The 20037-nt window shown below is 39.1% G+C and overlaps 1 pseudogene; it reads left to right on the top strand.

The window, feature by feature from the left end:
• Positions 1–1158: 1158 nt before the first annotated feature.
• LOC112907096 (glyceraldehyde-3-phosphate dehydrogenase-like) lies at positions 1159–2088 on the top strand (annotated as a pseudogene).
• The last annotated feature ends 17949 nt before the right edge of the window (positions 2089–20037 follow it).

Genomic DNA, 20037 nt, shown 5'->3' with positions numbered 1-20037 from the left:
ATGAAGAGCTCAATAAAAATCTGCTTTTTCTCCATTTCCTGCTTCTATCCTTGCTAGGACGGGCATCTCCATCCCACTTGACACATGCCTTGTAATGCAAATAGCATATGTCTTCCTTGTAAGGGACAAGGAGCTAATGATTTCTCTAGAACAGATAGCATCTAAGGAAGGACCAGGTGAGAATGACCAGATGAAGCGATCATATGTGTATTCCACACCACCAGAGATAAACATCTCAACGCCAAGACCCCTGGCTCCAAGGAATAACACCTGGGCCCTCATCTTTGTTCTAATCTGTTCCTGGATATCTAAGAGGACATGGACATTGGACCACTGTCCTCAGTAAAAAAAACCCAGACTCCAAAGACTCCTTCCTTTCCTTGATGGGTCCCCCAGACACTCTGTATCTGCACTCTCTATAGATCTTTGATAAACTCTGCTTTCACCTCCTGCTGATTTCCATATGCACAGACCTCTTGGCTGGTCTGCAGGATTCCCTCTGGATCTCTGGACCAGCCTGCTAGCATCACCAGTACATCATATATGTATTTCAAGAGAAATCACAAGCATACTAACAAGCAAAAAACACAATTTAAAGAGATAGAGGAAGCATCAGAACCAGACTCAGATATGGCAGGGATATTGGAATCATCAGAATAGGATTTTTAAAAACTATTATTAATTAATATGTTAAGAACATATTGTTCAAGTATTCTATTTCCTTATTTAGTCAAAAATAATTTGGCCATATATGGGAGGGTTTCTCTATGGGCTTTCTATTCTATTCCATTGGTCTCTATGTCTGTCTTTATGCCAGTACCACATTGTTATGATTACTGTATGTTATGATCACTATAGCTTTGTAGTAAGTTTTTTAAATCACTCAGACCTAAAAGACAAACAGACACTGAAATCAGCAACAGCAGAATACACATTTTTCTTAAGTGCATAGGAAACATTTCTCCAGCATAGACCATATGTGCGGCTACAAAACAAGTCTTTAAAAATTTAGAAAGATTGAAATCATACAAAACATCTTTTTTGATTATGATGGAATGAAACCAGAAATCAATACCAGAAGGAGCTCTCTGATCCTCCCTGTTCATCAGATAGTGGCATCTTCTGGTGCAGTGCCAGCCATGTCCCTAAGACACAGTGATGAAGATTGCAGTAAATGGATTTGACTGTATTGGGCGCCTGGTCACCAGGGCTGCTTTTAAGTCTGGTAAAGTGGGTATTGTCACCATCAGTGATCCCTTCATTGACCTCAACTGCATGGTCTTCATATTCCAGTATGATTCCAACCACTGCAAATTCAACAACATGGTCAAGCATGGGAAACTTACCATCAATGAAAAGTTCATCTCCATCTTCCAGGAGCGAGATCCTGCCAACATCAAGTAAGGTGATGCTGGTGCTGAGTATGTTGTGGAGTCCACTGGGGTCTTTACCACCATGGAGAAGGCTGGGGCTCACTTGATGAGTACAGGCAAGAGGGTCATCATCTTTGCCCCTTCTGCTGATGTTCCCATGTTTGTGATGCGTGTGAACCATGCAAAGTATGACAACTTCCTCAAGATTGTCCACAATGCCTCCTGCACCACCAACTACTTGGCCCCTCTGGCCAAGGTCATCCATGACAACTTTGAAATCATGGAGGGACTCATGATCACAGTCCATGCCATCACTGCCACTGAGAAGAACGTGAATGGTCCCTCTGGGAAGCTGTGGCATGATGGCTGAAGGCCTGTCCAGAAAATCATCCCTGCTTCTACTGGCACTGCCAAGGCTGTAGGCAAGTTCATCCCTGAGCTGAATGGAAAGCTTAATGTCATGGCCTTCCACGTCCCCACCTTCAATGTGTCAGTTATGGATCTAACCTGCTGCCTGGAGAAAGCTGCCAAATATGATGACATCAAGAAGGTGATGAAGCAGGCATCAGAGGGTCCCATCAAGGGCATCCTGGGCCACACTGAGGACCAGGATATCTCCTGTGATTTCAAGAGTGACACACACTCTTCCCCTTTCAATGCTAGGACTGGCATTACTCTCAATGACCACTGTGTCAAAGCTTATTTCCTGGTATGACAGTGAATTTGGCTATAGCAAATAGGTGGTAGACCTTATAGTCCACCTGCCCTCCCAAGAGCAAGAGAAAGAGAGAGGTGCTCAGCTGCTGGGAAGTTCTAGCCCCAACTCATCCCCCAACACACTGATAATCTCCCAAGCCCTACACAGTTTTGATCCTATACTGTCCTATACTGTCTGAAGAAGGGGTTTGAGGAGCCCTACCTTGTCATGTACCATCAATAAAGTACACTGTACCAAGCCCCCGCCAAAATAGCAGAATGAAAATGGAAAAATCCACAAATATATGAAAATAAAAAACACATTCAAATATCAATGAGTCAAAGAAAAAGTCAAAAGGGAAATTAGAGGGGCACCTGGGTGGCACAGTCAGTTGGGCATCCAACTCTTGGTTTTGGCTCTGGTCATGAAATCAGTATTGTGGGACCAAGCCCCATGTTGGGCTCTGTGCTCAGCACAGAGTCGGCTTGAGATTCTCTCTCCCCCTCTCCCTCTGCCCCTCCCTCTTGTGCTTTCTCTCTTTCTTTAAAATAAACAAATCATTTTAAAAAGAGAGATTAGAAAATATCTTGAAACAAATGAAAATGAAAACACAACATATCGAAACTTATAAGATGCAGTACCCATTTTCAGAGTAGAATCTAGCAATCCATCACCCAAATATGACACTCAGTGCTCATCCAAACAAGTGCTCTCCTTAATACATATCACCCACTTAGCCCCCACCTCCCCTCCAGCCACTCTCAGTTTGTCCCCTTAACTATAGAGTCTCTTATGGTGTGCCTCCATCTCTGTTTTTATCTTTATTTTTCCTTCTCTTCCTCTGTGTTCATCTCTTTTGTTTCTTAAATTCCACATATCAGTGAAATCATCTGATATTAGTCTTTCTCTGATTGACTTATTAGTTTACCATAATATACTCTAGTTTCATCCACATAATTTCAACCAGTAATATTTCATTCTTCTGATGGCTAAATAATATACCACATCTTCCTTATCCAGTCATCTGTCAGGGGACATCTGGGCTCTTTCCATAGTTTGGCTATCGTGGACATTGCTACTATGAACACTGGAGTGCATATGCCACTATGTTTATACCCTTTGGATAAATATTTAGTAGTGCAATTGCTGGGTCAGAGTGTCTTCTTTTTTTTTTTTTTTTTTGGAATTTATTTATTTGACAGAGAAATAGAGAGAGCCAGAGAACACAAGCAAAGAGGAATGGCAGAGGGAGAGGGTGTAGCAGGTTCCTTGCTTAGCAAGGAGCCCAAAGCAGGGCTCAATCCCAGGCCTCCAGGATCATGGCCAAACCGAAGGCAGATGCTTAACTGACTGAGCCACTCAGGTGCCCTGAGCCACTTCTATTTTTAACATTTTGAGGAACCTCCCTACTGTTTTCCAGACTGGCTGCACCAGCTTGCATCCACCAACAGTGTAACAGGGTTCCCCTTTTTCCTCTTCTTCAACATCTGTTGTTTCCCAAGTTGTTAATTTTAGCCATTCTGACTGGTGTGAGGTGGTATTCCTTGTGGTTTTGATTTGTATTTGCCTGATGCTGAGTGACGTTGAGCACTTCTTCATGTGTCTGTTGGCCATCTCTATGTCTTCTTTGGAGAAATGCCTGTTCATATCTTCTGCCCATTTCTTGGCTGGATTTTTTGTTTTCTAAGTGTTGTTTGATAAGTTCTTTATACATTTTGGATATTAGCCCTTTATCTGATAAAACATTTGCAAATATCTTCTCCCATTCCGTATTTGTCCTTTAGTGTTGTTGACTGTATAAGTGCTGTGGAGAAGCTTTTTATCTTAATGAAGTCCCAGTAGTTAATTTTTGCTTTTGTTTCCCTTGCTTTTAGAAAGAGGTGTCTAGCAAGAAGTTGTTATGGCTGAGGTCAAAGAGACTGCTGCCTGTGTTCCTCTCTAGGATTTTGCTGGATTCCTGTCACATTTAGGTCTTTCATCCATTTTGAGTTTGTCTTTGTGTATGGTGTAAGAGAATGGCCCAGTTTCATTCTTCTGCTTGTAGCTGTCCAATTTTCCCGTCACCATTTGTTGAAAAGACTGTCTTTTCCCATTGAATATTCTTTCCTGCTTTGTTGAAGATTAGTTGACCATAGAGTTAAGGGTCCATTTCTAGATTCTGTACTCTGTATCATTGTTTTTGGTGCAATTGCAAATGGGATCAATTCTTTGATTTCCCTTTCTGATGCTTCATTGTTGTTGTATAGAAATGCAGCAAACTTCTGTGTGTTGATTCTATATCCCGTGATTTTGCTGAATTCCTGTATTGGTTTTAGCAATTTTTTGTATCCAAGTTTATCAGGGACATGGGGCTGTAACTCTCCTTTTCTGGTGGGGTCTTTGTCTGGTTTTGGATCAGAGTAACGCTGGTCCCATAGAGTTTGAAAGTTTTCTTTTCATTTCTATTTTTTTGAAACAGTTTCAGAAGAAAAGATATTCATTCTTCTTTAAATGTTTGGTAGAATTCCACTGGGAGGCCATCTGGCCCTAGACACTGTTTGTTTGGAGATTTTTTATTACTGCTTCAATTTATTTGCTGATTATGGGTCTGTTCAGGTTATTTTTATTTCTTATCACTTCAGTTTTGGTAGTTTATATGTTCCTAGGATTGCATCCATTTCTTCCAGATTGCCTAATTTGTTGGCATATAATTTCTCATAGTATTTTCTTATAGCTGTGGGTTTTTTTAAAAAGATTTTATTTATTTATTCATGAGAGACAGAGAGAGAGAGAGAGAGAGAGAGAGAGGCAGAGACACAGGCAGAGGGAGAAGGAGGCTCCACGCAGGGAGCCCAATGCCGGACTCGATGCTGGGTCTCCAGAATCAGGCCCCAGGATGAAGGCGGCGCTAAACCATAGAGCCACCCAGGCTGCCCTATAGTTGTGGTTTTTTTGGTGTTGGTTGTGATCTCTCCTTTTTCACTCATGATTTTATTTATTTGAGTCCTTTCTCTTTTCTTTCTGGTAAGTCTGGTCTTATTAATTCTTTCAGAGATCTTATTAATTCTTTCAGAGAACCAGCTCCTAGTTTCAGCGATATGTTCTACTAGTTTTTTTTTTTTTTATCACTGATTTCTGCTCTGATCTTTACTATTTCCCTTCTCCTGCTGGGCTTAGGCTTTATTTGCTATTCTTTTTCCACCTCCTTTAGGTGTAAGGTTAGATTGTGTATTTGAGACTTTTCTTATTTCTTTTTTTTTCTTAAGATTTTATTTATTTATTCATGAGAGACACACACACACACAGAGGCAGAGACACAGGCAGAGGGAGAAGCAGGCTCCATGCAGGGAGCTCAATGTGGGACTCGATCCTGGGACTTCAGGATCATGCCCTGGGCTGAAGGCAGGCGCCAAACCACTGAGTCACCCAGGGATCCCATGACTTTTCTTATTTCTTGGGGAAGTCCTGTATTGCTATATACTTCCCTCTTAGGACCGCTGTTGCTGCATCTCAAAGGTTCTGAACAGTCATGATTTCATTTTCATTTGTTTACATGAAAATTTTAAATTCTTTTTAATTTCCTGGTTGGCCCATTTATTATTTAGAAGGATGTTCTTTAACCTCCATGTATTTGTGTTCCTTCTAAATTTTCTCTTGTGATTGAGTTCACATTTTAAAGCATTGCAGTCTCAATATGCATGGAATAATCTCAGTTTTGTGGTACCAGTTGAGAACTGATTTGTGACACAGTATGTCATCTATTCTGGAGAAAGTTCCATGTGCAGGAAAAGAATGTGTGTTCTGTTGCTTTGGGTGAAATGCTTTGAATATATCTGTGAAGTCCATATGGTCCAGTGTGTCATTCAAAGCCCTTGTTTCCTTATTGATCTTCTGCCTAGATTATCAGTCCATTGCTGAGAGTGGGTGTTAAAGTCTATTATTGTATTATTATGAATGTGTTTCTTTAATTTTGTTATTATTTGGTTTATGTATTTGGTTGCTCCCAACTTAGTGGCATAAATATTTACAATTGTTAGATCTTCTTCTTGGATAGACTCATTTATTATGATATAGTGTCCTTCTTCATCTCTTATAACAGTTTTTTTCTTTTATTACAGCTTTTTAAAAAATAAATTAATTTTTTATTGGTGTTCAATTTACCAACATACAGAATAACACCCAGTGCTCATCCCGTCAAGTGACCCCCTCAGTGCCCGTGACCCATTCTCCCCCACCCCCCCGCCCTCCTCCCCTTCCACCATCCCCAGTTGGTTTCCCAGAGTTAGAAGTCTTTATGTTCTGCCTCCCTTTCTGATATTTCCCACACATTTCTTCTCCCTTCCCTTATATTCCCTTTCACTATTATTTATATTCTCCAAATGAATGAGACCATATAATGTTTGTCCTTCTCCGATTGACTTACTTCACTCAGAATAATACCCTCCAGTTCCATCCACGTTGGAGCAAATGGTGGGTATTTGTCATTTCTTTTTTTTTTTTATAAATTAATTTTTATTGGTGTTCAATTTACCAAAATACAGAATAACACCCAGTGCTCATCCCATCAAGTGTCCCCCTCAGTGCCTGTCACTCATTCCCCCCCACCCCCCTTCCTCCTCCCCTTCCACCACCCCTAGTTCATTTCCCAGAGTTAGGAGTCTTTATGTTCTGTCTCCCTTCCTGATATTTCCCACACATTTGTTCTCCCTTCCTTTATATTCCCTTTCACTATTATTTATATTCCCCGAAAAATGAGAACATACACTGTTTTTCCTTCTCCGATTGACTTACTGCACTCAGCATAATACCCTCCAGTTGACTGTACATTTCAGGGTCCACTTCTGGGTTCTATATTCTGTTCCATTGATCTATGTGTCTGTTTTTGTGCCAGTACCACACTGTCTTGATGACCATAGCTTTGTAGTACAACCTGAAATCTGGCATTGCTTCATCCACGTTGAAACAAATGGTGGGTATTTGTCGTTTCTAATTGCTGAGTAATATTCCATTGTATACATAAACCACATCTTCTTTATCCATTCATCTTTTGATGGGCATCGAGGCTCCTTCCACAGTTTGGCTATTGTGGCCATTGCTGATAGAAACATCGGGGTGCAGGTGTCCCGACGTTTCATTGCATCTGAATCTTTGGGGTAAATCCCCAACAGTGCAATTGCTGGGTCATAGGGCAGGTCTATTTTTAACTCTTTGAGGAACCTCCGCACAGTTTTCCAGAGTGGCTGCACCAGTTCACATTCCCACCAACAGTGTAAGAGGGTTCCCTTTTCTCCGCATCCTCTCCAACATTTGTTGTTTCCTGCCTTGTTAATTTTCCCCATTCTCACTGGTGTGAGGTGGTATCTCATTGTGGTTTTGATTTGTATTTCCCTGATGGCAAGTGATGCAGAGCATTTTCTCATGTGCGTGTTGGCCACGTCCATGTCTTCCTCTGTGAGATTTCTGTTCATGACTTTTGCCCATTTCATGATTGGATTGTTTGTTTCTTGCTGTTGAGTTTAATAAGTTCTTTATAGATTTTGGAAACTAGCCCTTTATCTGATATGTCATTTGCAAATATCTTCTCCCATTCTGTAGGTTGTCTTTTAGTTTTGTTGACTGTATCCTTTGCTGTGCAAAAGCTTCTTATCTTGATGAAGTCCCAATAGTTCATTTTTGCTTTTGTTTCTTTTGCCTTTGTGGATGTATCTTGCAAGAAGTTACTGTGGCCGAGTTCAAAACGGGTGTTGCCTGTGTTCTCTTCTATGACTTTGATGGACTCTTGTCTCACATTTAGATCTCTCATCCATTTTGAGTTTATCTTTGTGTATGGTGAAAGAGAGTGGTCCAGTTTCATTCTTCTGCATGTGGATGTCCAATTTTCCCAGCACCATTTATTGAAGAGACTGTCTTTCTTCCAATGGATAGTCTTTCCTCCTTTATCGAATATTAGTTGACCATAAAGTTCAGGGTCCACTTCTGGGTTCTCTATTCTGTTCCATTGATCTATGTGGCTGTTTTTGTGCCAGTACCACACTGTCTTGATGACCACAGCTTTGTAGTACAACCTGAAATCTGGCATTGTGATGCCCCCAGCTATGGTTTTCTTTTTTAAAATTCCCCTGGCTATTCGGGGTCATTTCTGATTCCACACAAATCTTAAAATAATTTGTTTTAACTCTCTGAAGAAAGTCCACGGTATTTTGATAGGGATTGCATTAAACGTGTAAATTGCCCTGGGTAACATTGACATTTTTACAATATTAATTCTGCCAATCCATGAGCATGGAATATTTTTCCATCTCTTTGTGTCTTCCTCAATTTCTTTCAGAAGTGTTCTATAGTTTTTAGGGTATAGATCTTTTACCTCTTTGGTTAGGTTTATTCCTAGGTATCTTATGCTTTTGGGTGCAATTGTAAATGGGATTGACTCCTTAATTTCTCTTTCTTCAGTCTCATTGTTAGTGTATAGAAATGCCATTGATTTCTGGGCATTGATTTTGTATCCTGCCACGCTACCAAATTGCTGTATGAGTTCTAGCAATCTTGGGGTGGAGTCTTTTGGGTTTTCTATGTAGAGTATCATGTCATCGGCGAAGAGGGAGAGTTTGACTTCTTCTTTGCCAATTTGAATGCCTTTAATGTCATTTCGTTGCCTGATTGCTGAGGCGAGGACTTCCAGTACTATGTTGAATAGCAGTGGTGAGAGTGGACATCCCTGTCTTGTTCCTGATCTTAGGGGAAAGGCTCCCATTGCTTCCCTATTGAGAATGATATTTGCTGTGGGCTTTTCATAGATGGCTTTTAAGATGTCGAGGAATGTTCCCTCTATCCCTACTCTCTGAAGAGTTTTGATCAGGAATGGATGCTGTATTTTGTCACATGCTTTCTCTGCCTCTAATGAGAGGATCATATGGTTCTTGGTTTTTCTCTTGCTGATATGATGAATCACATTGATTGTTTTACGAGTGTTGAACCAGCCTTGTGTCCCGGGGATAAATCCTACTTGGTCATGGTGAATAATTTTCTTAATGTGTTGTTGGATCCTATTGGCTAGTATCTTGTTGAGAATTTTTGCATCCATGTTCATCAGGGATATTGGTCTGTAATTCTCCTTTTTGGTGGCTCTTTGTCTGGTTTTGCAATTACGGTGATGCTGGCCTCATAGAACGAATTTGGAAGTACTCCATCTCTTTCTATCTTTCCAAACAGCTTTAGTAGAATAGGTATGATTTCTTCTTTAAACGTTTGATAGAATTCTCCTGGGAAGCCATCTGGCCCTGGACTTTTGTGTCTTGGGAGATTTTTGATGACTGCTTCAATTTCCTCCCTGGTTATTGGCCTGTTCAGGTTTTCTATTTCTTCCTGTTCCAGTTTTGGTAGTTTGTGGCTTTCCATGAATGCATCCATTTCTTCTAGATTTCCTAATTTATTGGAGTATAGCTGTTCATAATGTGTTTTAAAATCGTTTGTATTTCCTTGGTGTTGGTTCTTTTTTAAAATCCATCTGATACTCTCTGTCTTTTGATTAGAGGATTTAGCCCATTTACATTCAGAGTAATTATTGAAAGATATAAATTTAGTGCCATTGTATTGCCTGTAAAGTCACTGTTGCTATAGATTGCCTCTGTTCCTTTCTGATCTTTGTTACTTTTTGGGTCTCTCTTCATTCAAAGGATCTCCTTTGATATTTCTTTTCTTTATTTTTTAGGATTTTATTTATTCATTCATGAGAGACAGAGAGAGAGGCAGAGACACAGGCAGAGGGAGAAGCAGGATCCATGCAGGGAGCCCCATGTGCGACTTGATCATGGGTCTCCAGGATCAGCCCTGGGCCAAAGGCAGGTGCCAAACCGCTGAGCCACCCAGGAATTCCCCCCCTTTGATAATTCTTGCATGAATGGTTTAGTGTTCACAAACTCCTTTAGTTTTTGTTTATCTTGGAAATAACCTTTCTCTCCTTTTATTCTGAATGACAGCCTTGCTGGATAAAGTATTCTTGGCAGCACAATTTCCCCATTTAGCATGTTAAATATATCATGCCAGCACTTTCTGTCCTGCCAGCTCTCTGTGGAAAGGTCTGCTGCCAGCCTTATGTGTTTACTCTTGTAGGTAAAGACTTCTTGTCCTGAGTGGCTTCCAGGATTTTCTCTTTATCTCTGAAATTTGGAAGCTTCACCATTGTATATTGAGATGTCCTATTTTTATTGGTTGGGGGGTTCTCTGTGCCTCCTGGACTTGAATGCCTGTTTCCTTCCCCAGCTTGGGGAAGTTCTTAGCTATGATTTGTTCAAATAACTCTTCTGCCCCACCCCCTTCATCTTCTGGGAGCCCTATATCTGGTTGTTATTTCAATTTATGGAATTGCTGATTTCTTGAAGTTTCCATTCATGATGCAGTGGTTGTTCTTTTATTTCTATAATAAGGGATTCTCTAATGTCTTCTATGCTTTTTCAAGCCCCACTAGTATCTTTATAATCATTGTTTTATTTTTTTAAGATTTTTATTTATTTATTCATGACAATACACATAGAGGAGAGAGAGAGGCAGAGACACAGGCAGAGGGAGAAGCAGGCTCCATGCAGGGAGCCTGACATGGGACTGGATCCCGGGTCTCTAGGATCATGCCCTGGGCTGAAGGCGGTGCTAAACCGCTGAGCCACCTGGGGCTGCCCTAATCATTGTTTTAAATTCTAGTTCAGTCATCCTATTTATATCCAAATTGATTAAATCCCTGGCAGAGTGTGCTCTCTCCTGTTCTTTCTTTGTGGTGAGCATATGGGGAATTTAAGAAACAAAACAGATAAACATAGAGAAAAGGACGAAAAAATAAAATAAGATAAAATAGAGATGGTAACAAACCATAAGAGATTCCTAAATATAGGAAACAAACAAGGTTGCTGGAGGGATAGTGGGTGGAGTGTGGTGTAACTAGGCGAGGAGCTTTAAGGAGAACACTTGAGGGAGTATATAAGAATCTGGCAGATACAAAAGAAAAGGGATGGTTTAAAAATTACCCGTACATCCTTGGACACTCGTCCCACTGGGGGAGAAGTTTAGTTTCCTTCTCCGTGAATATGAGACCTCAGTGACCTGCTCATGATGAAGGAAATGCAGGGAAGTGATACTCTGTGACTTCCGTGGCTGGCTTTCTGCTGTCTCTCTTGGGACACGTATCCTGGGAGCCCTGGGCCACTATCTGAGAAACCAGCCCCTGCGAAGGCACCGTGCTGCAGAGACCGCATAGAGGCCGCTATGCCTTGTGTCTCCCCAGCCCAGATGCCGGGCACGTGGACGAGCCTTCAGATACATCCTGCCCCAGCTTCCAAAGGCTGAAGCCTAAAGCAGGGGGAGGCAGAGACAATCCTTGCCCCACCCCAGCCCTGCCCAGGAGATTGTGTCCTCAGAAACATAACAAATATTTTATTGTTGTTGTTTCAAGCCACTGAGTACTGCAGTGGGGAATCCGCAGTCCCCGTATTGGACCTCAGGGGAGTGTCATTAAATCAGCAAAGGTGCAGGGACGTGTTGGGATGATGAACCCTGATTCAAGATGATTTGGGTTTTTGTAGAGGTTCTGACATACTTCCACAGCTGACAGCAAGACTCTGGGAAAAAAAAAATATTACATGGCTTGTCCTTTTTTTTTTTTTCCCCCAGAATTTAAATATTACATAGAACTTCAGAGAATAACATATTCCAGCACCGGGGCCGGGGGGAGGGGGGGGGCGGGGTGTGAGGAGAACACTTGAAGTAATGAACATTTGGTGTTATATGCAACCGGTGAATCACTAAATTCTACCTCTGAAACTAATAATACAGTATATGTTAATTAAATTGAATTAACTTCTAGAAAATATTTTATTTATAATGGGCAGCCTCGGTGGCTCAGCGGTTTATTTTTTATTTTTTTTTTTAAATTCTTATTTATTTATGATAGTCACAGAGAGAGAAAGAGAGAGAGGCAGAGACATAGGCAGAGGGAGAAGCAGGCTCCATGCACCGGGAGCCCGACGTGGGATTCGATCCCGGTCTCCAGGATCGCGCCCTGGGCCAAAGGTAGGCGCTAAACCGCTGCGCCACCCAGGGATCCCCCGGCTCAGTGGTTTAGTATCACCTTTGGCCCAGGGTGTGATCCTGGAGACCCGGGATGGAGTCCCACATTGGGCTCCCGGCATGGAGCCTGCTTCTCCCTCTGCCTGTGTCTCTGCCTCTCTCTCTCTCTGTGTGTGTCTGTCATGAATAAATAAATGAAATCTTAAAAAAAGAAAATATTTTATTTATATATTTTAGAGACAAAGAGTGAGAAAGAGTATGAGTTGGGGGTGGTGAGGGAAGTTAGTGGAAGAGGGAGAAGCAGATCCTCATTGAGGAGGGAGCCTGGTGTGGGACTTTATCCCAGGACCTGAGGTCATGACCCGAACCAAAGGCAGTGGCTTAACCAACTGAGCCACCCACATGCCCCAATTAAATTGAATTTAAGTTAAAAAATTAAAAAAACTTCAATTGAGGAATGGGCAAAGGAGTTGAAAAAATATTCTCCAAAAAAAAAAAAGATCTGCAAATGCATAATATGCACAGGAAAAGATGTTCAACATCACTAATCATTAGTGAGATGCAAATCAAAGCAACAATGAAATTACACCTTACACCCATTACCAAAATAACCACCTGCTCTTCCCACTCCCTAACCCATAAAAAGAGAAAATAACAAGTTTTATGAGGATGTGGAGAAATTGGAATTCTTGTGCACCATACGTGGGGATGTAAAATGGTGCAAACACTGTAAAAACAATACAGAGGCTCTTCAAAAAATGAGTCATAAAATCATCATATGATCTAGCAATTTCACTTCTGTACATATATGCAAAATAATTGAAAACAGCGTCTCAAAGGGATAGTTGTACAACCACGTTTATATTAGCTTTTTTTTTTTTTTTACTGTAGTCAAAAGGTGGAACTAACCCAACTATCCATTGACAGATGGATAAACAAAATGTGGTATATATATACCATGGAATAATATTCATCTTTAAAAAGAAATGTGAATTCTGACACATGCTATGTGGATGAACCAGGAAGACAAAATTCTACCTGAAATAAGCCAATCACAAAAAGACAAATATTGTATGATTCCACTTTCATGAGTTATCTAGAGTAGTCAAATCCATAGAGCTAGGAAGTAGAAGGGTGGGATAAATGGGATTTATCCTAGGAATGCAAATATTTAAACATACAAAAATCAACTAACATCACTATTGATAGATTAATACAAAAAATCACACAACCAACTCAATGATACAGAAAAAACATTTGATCAAGCCCAATAACCTTTCATGATAAAAAACATTTAACAAACTATGAATAGGAGTGAACTTCCTCAACACAATGAAAGGCATCTATAGACATCCCCATACAGACTGGATACTTTCCCTGTAAGATCACTTCTATTCAACATTGTACTTAAATTCTACCTAAGGCAATTAGAAAAAAAAGAAAAGGAATTCACATTGGAAAGGAAAAAATAAAAACCATCTCTCTTAGCAAATGACATAATCTTGTGCGTAGAAAATCTTAAAGACTCCACTAAAAAAATTACTAGAACTAGTAAATGAATTTGGCAAGGTTGCAAGATACAAAATCTGTTTCTAAAAATTAATTGCATTTATATACACTTGCAATGAACGATCTGGAAAGGAAGTGAAGAAAACAATTCCATTCACAATAGCATCAAAAAGAATAAAATACTTAGGAGTAAATGTAACCAAAGAGGTTAAAGACTTGTACACTGAAAAGTTTAAAATGTTGATGAAATGAATTAAAAATAATCTAAGTAAATTCTATCAAGGCATCTGCTCTAGGATGATGGGCAACATGATAGAATCAGTTAAACCTATGAGCACAGGCCCATTTTGTTTTTGTTGTTGTTCTAAAGTGAGTTCCTTGATCAGAAAGAATGCTGTGTGTAATACCATAATGGCAGATAAGGTGTGTCTCTTGTGGAAAACTTTGGAAAAAGACAATTTGCATCCAGAAAACATTTTCCTTATTGAAATATTTTTGCATTCTTTCCTTCTATTTCTCTTGGCCAGACCTGTGTCAAACTTACTCTTGTATATTTCTGTCTTGCAGGCACTGGACTCAAACATTCTTTAAAACTGTTTTCACCTCTGCCTCCCAAGCTACAAATCTGCTCAGCCACTTTTATCACCATCTCATGGAAGGGTACCACTCTTCATCCAATTGCTGAAGCCATATAATGAGGTCTTGTTCTTCTTCTTTTTTAAATGAGGACACATTCTTGACTCCTCTCCTCATCCTCCATTTGTAATCAAATTCTGCTGAGATTTGAGTCTAGTGTATAGGTTTAGATGGAAAGAGCAGTTTGGGGGTGTAAGTCCTGACAAAGATCATCAGTGCCTCTCAACGCAACTATCTCAGGGGGGACTATTACAGATGTCCCTTTGGCTCATTCTTTACTTTCCTTTCCTCAATTTCTCTGTGCAGTTAGGAGCAATCATTTAACTCCATTTTATTCTTTATTTTTATTGAAATATTCTAACAAGCACTTGGGCACCTAGAAACTCACCTACTAACGTTATTCAATTATAGATATCCAGCAGTGAAATTTGAGTAACTGTCCTGCCACATGATTCTATGGATTACAGAGTCATAATCAGGGTTATTAGTGCCTTTAAATCTAACCAGTGGATCGCCTGGGTGGCTCAGTGGTTGAATGGTTGGTTGCCTTTGGCTCAGGGCATGATCCCGGGATCCGGGATCGAGTCCTGCATCAGGCTTCCTGCATGGAGTCTGCTTCTCCCTCTGCCTATGTCTCTGCCTCTCTCTCTCTCTCTCTCTCTGTGTCTCTCATGAATAAATAAAATCTTTAAAAAAATCTCACCAGAGAACCAATTCCAGATAACCCAGAAAACAATTCAGAGAATTTAATCTTAAGATTCTGTTTCTTTGGAGCCATGTTTAGTATCAAAATATGTCTCAATCAGAGTTAAATCAGAAAGGCAGAAACACTAGGAGATATATGTGCATATATAACACCTAGGTTAAAAGATTCATTACAAGGAATTTGCTTACCTAATTGTTCAGACTGGAGCTAAACAAGTCCAAAATGTGTAGGACAGGCCATCAGGAGGGAAAGTTAGCTGGGAATTCTTGAGCACGGGCCAATGCTGTTGTTCACAGACTGTCAGAAAGAGATGATCACAAGCAGACAAAAGCTGAATTTGGTGTTCACAGGTAATTGGCAAAGGAAGTGCCAGCTAAGTAAGGGAGAACAAGTGCAGAGCTACATGCTAAGAGTCTAGTTCAGACACAGGGGAAGGGAAAATAAAATAAGATGAAATCAGATAGAGACAAGCCTCAAGAAACTCATAACTATAGGGAACAAACTGAGGGTTGCTGTGGGGGAGGTGGGTGGGTGGTGGGGTAACTGGGTGATGGGCATTGAGGAGGGTACTTGATGTAATGACCCTGGATGTTATATGCAAGTGATGAATCACTAAACTCTAATTCTGAAACTAATAATACACTATATGTTAATCAAATTTTATTTTATTATTTATTTATTTATTTTAAATATTTTATTTATTTATTCATGAGAGACAGAGAGAGGCAGAGACACAGGCAGAGGGAGGAGAAGCAGGCTCCATGCAGGGAGATCGATGTGGGACTCAATCCTGGGACTCTGGGATCACACCCTGAGCTGAAGGCAGATGCTCAACCACTGAGCCACCAAGGCATCCCGCAAATTGAATTTTATATACAAAACTAACAAAAAGAATTTTATATAACAAAACTAACAAATTTTTTTATATTTTTAAAATATAAAAAAATTTTATATAAAAAACTAACAAAAAACACATACTCTTTTTGTATCTGATTGATACATTCTAGGTCAGAGAATGTCTAAGTGTCTTTTACAGGTCTCCCACTGATTAAGTAAGGCCCACAAAGATATTTTCCTTTACTTACAGTCAACTAACTAGGAACTTTAATTACATCTGCAAAATTATTTTCATCAAAATAAATTATTTACATCAAAACTCATCATACTAAAATACCCAGACTTGGGACCTTGGATTCAGCAACAGTAGAAAGGCTGAGCTCAAAGTTGAAAGGCACCGGCAAATTTTATTGGGGCAACAGCTACAGGTAAGGGGTGAGGCATAATCAGGACAGAGGTGTCAGACTCGCTCCTCCAAAAATAGCCACAGAAAGTTTTAAAGGGGCTGAGGTGGGAAAGGAGTGCTGTGTAAGCATGTAGGGGTGGGGAATATAGGGAATTGGGCATACAGTTGTAGTTGACAGAACATGCTTCTTCATAAATTGTAGGTTTCATTTGCATGTTAACTCTCCACCTTTGAGTGTGATTTTTAACATTAAAATGAGAGGAAAATATCAGAAAGGGAGACAGAACATGAGAGACTCCTAACTCTGGGAAACGAACTAGGGGTGGTGGAAGGGGAGGAGGATGGGGGGTGGGGGTGACTGGGTGACGGGCACTGAGGTGGGCACTTGACTGGATGAGCACTGGGTGTTATTCTATATGTTGGCAAATTGAACACCAATAAAAAAAATTTATAAAAAAATAAAGAAGAAAATAGAAATAGCCTATAATTCTATCACCCAATGCTAATCACTGTCAATGTTTTGGTTTGGTATTATTTCATAACCATTTATCTACTATATGTAAATGCTTTTCAAATATTTGGATCAAACTTGAAAAAAAATGAGAGGAAAAATCAAAGAAAAGTCAGATTTGGTGACCATCCTGTCTCAGATCACTTAGAACTAGTCTGGGCTTGTTTCTTGGTTCCAGCTCTGCTCTGCCAGAAAAGCAGTAACAGCCAGCAGGGAATGCCCTGGGTATATAGAGGCTTGTTCTCAAGGTCCTTGACTATATCAGTACCATCGTCAAAGTCTTTATTTCTTCATTCCAATCTCCATAACTGGAATAATCAGCTACATGAAATTTCTGTCTCTCCTTTTCATTGATTCTGCATGCTACTCCCAGATTAATCTTTCTGAAATGTTGCATTTCTGTGACTGTAGTTACAAGTCAAATTTCAATTTGAGATGTATCGACAATGATAATGTTGCTTAAATATAAATATGCTTGGAAAATATTAATGACAAAAAAATCAGAACTATCAATTAATAGAGCAGTTTTCTAAAATTTTGAATTAGTACTTTTTAAAATTTAGGATCAATTTTTTTAATTGGGTTGAAATTCACACAACATAAAATTTTTATCAAGAAAGAATGCTGTATTTTGTCAAATGCTTTTTCTGCATCTATTGAGAGGATTATATGGTTTTTATCTTTTCTTTTATTAATGTCGGTTATCACATTGATTGATTTATAGATGTCGAACCACCCCTGTGGCCCCAGGAATAAATCCCACTTGGTTGTGGTGGATAATCCTTTTAATGTACTGTTGGATCAAATTAACTAGTATCAGTGAGAATTTTTGCATCTAAGTTCATCAGAGATATTGGTCTGTAATTCTCCATGCTGGTGGACTCTGGTTTTGGGATCAAGGTAATGCTGGTCTCAGAGAATGACTTTGGAATTTTTCTTTCCGTTTCTATTTTTAAAAATATTTTCAAAAGAATAGGTATTAATTCTTCTTTACAAGTTTGGTAGAATTCCTGTGGGAAGCCATTTGGCCCTGGACTCTTGTTTGTTTGGAAATAGTTGAGTACTGATTCAATTTATTTGCTGATTATGGGTCTGATCAGGTTTTATACTTTTTTTAGGGTGAAATGCACTGTTTCCATTTTGCTAGTTTGTAAGTTTCTAGGAATTTGTCCATTTCTTCCAGATTGTTAATTTGTTGGTATATAACTGCTCATAATATTCTCTCAAAATTGTTTCTTTTTCTTCAGGGTTGGTTGTGATTTCTATTCTTTTATTCATGATTTTATTTACTTGGGTCCTTTCTCTTTTATTTTTGATAAGTTTGGCTAGGGGTTTATCAATCTTGTTAATTCCTTCAAAGAACCAACTCCTAGTTTCATTGCTTTGTCTTATTGTTTTTTGTTTGTTTTTATATCATTGATTTCTGCTCTAATCTTTATTATTTCTCTTCTCCTGCTGGATTTAGGTTTTGTTTGCTGTTCTTTTTTCACCTCTTTTAAGTGTAAGATTAGGTTGTATATTTGAGACCTTTCTTATTTCTTGAGGAAAACCAGGATTAACTACATACTTCTATCTTAGGATGGTCTTTGTTGCTTCCCAAAGGTTTTGGACTGTTATGTTTTCATTCTCATCTGCTTCCATGTATTTTAAAAATTCTTCTTTAGTTTCTTGGTTAACCCATTCATTCCTTAGTAGGATGTTCTTTAGCCTCCATATATTTGTGGTCTTTCCAAATTTTTTCTTATGGTTGACTTCAAGTTTCATAGTGCTGTGGTCTGAAAATATGTGTGGTATGATCTCAAACTTTTTGTATCAGTTGAATCCTGATTAGGTAACCCAGTTGTGATCTATTCTGAAGAATGTTCCATGTGCACTTGAGAAGAATGTGGCTTCTGCTGCTTTAGAGTGAAATGCACTGAATATGTCTGTGAAGCCTTCTGGTCTAATGTGTCATTCAAAGCCTTTGTTTCCCTGTAGATCTGCTTAGATGGTCTGTTTGGACGATCTGTCCATTGTTATGAGTAAGGTGTTAAAAGATTATCAGAGTATTATTGTATTATTATCAATGTGTTTATTTAATCTTATTATTAATTGGTTTACATATTTGGGTGCTCCCAAGTTAGGGCCACAAATAGTTATAGTTCTTTGATCTTCTTGCTGGATAGATTCTTTTATTATGAAATAGTGTCCTTCTTTATTTCTTATTACACTCTTTGGTTTGAAATCTAGTTTGCCTAAGGATGGCTATTCTTTCTTTTGATGTCCAGTAGCAAGGTAGATGGTTGTCCAACCCTCACTTTCAATCTGGAGGTGTTATTGGATCTAAAATGAGTCTTTTGTAAGCAGCATCTTGATGGGTCTTTTTTTTTAATCCATTCTAATACCCTCTGTCTTTTTATTGGGACATTGAGTTCGTTTACATTCAGAGTAATTAATAAAAGATATGAACTTACTGCCATTGTATTACCTGTAAATTCATTGTTCCTAGAGATTGTCTCTCTTTTGGTCTTTGCTCCTTTTCGTCTTTCTGCTCAAAGGGTCCCCTTTTATATTTCTTGCAGGGCTGGGCTAGTGTTCAGGAATATCTTTATTTTTTGTTTGTCCTGGAAACTCTTTATCTCTCCTATTCTGAATGACACACTTGCTAGATAAAATATTCTTGGCTATATAATTTTCTCATTTAGCACATTGACTATATCATGCTAGTCTTCTCTGGTCTTCCAGGCCTCTGTGGACTGGCCTGCCACCAGCCTTACATGTCTACCCTTGTAGGTTAAGGACCTCTTGTATTAACCTTCTTTCTGAATTTTCTCTTTATCTTTGTGACTTCCAAGTTTCACTATTATATGTTGTGGCATCCAAGTTTCACTATTATATGTTGTTAATTTTTAGGGGAGTTCTCTGTGCTTTTTGGACTTGAATGCTTGTCTCCTTTTCCAGATTAGGTAAGTTCTCAGCTATATAATTTGTTTAAGTAAAATTTCTGCCCTCTTTCCTCCACTCTATTTTTTCTGGGACTCCTATAATATGGATATAGTTTTGCTTTATGGATTTATTTCAGTTGAAATAAAAACCACATTTGATAGAGAAAAAAAAATTACATTTCTATTTTCTAGGACTTCAGTTGCTTTTTCCATCTGACTTTTAAAAACTGATTACAACAAATGAAACACAGTTGTCTAAGTGATATAGTATACAAAAATAACATCTTGATTTCTGTGAAAATGCATTTCTCTGCAATTCCTGAATAACTCCAAATTATGCTAACTCTGAGCATAGATGTTTACTCTGGGTTTTAGATTTAGACTTTGAAAAAAAATGTGTTCTAAA

This window comes from Vulpes vulpes, chromosome 14 (assembly GCF_048418805.1).
Source record: "Vulpes vulpes isolate BD-2025 chromosome 14, VulVul3, whole genome shotgun sequence".
NCBI classification, from domain to species: domain Eukaryota; kingdom Metazoa; phylum Chordata; class Mammalia; order Carnivora; family Canidae; genus Vulpes; species Vulpes vulpes.
Note: the sequence above shows the minus strand (reverse complement) of the source record. Positions and strands in the feature narration are given on the sequence as shown.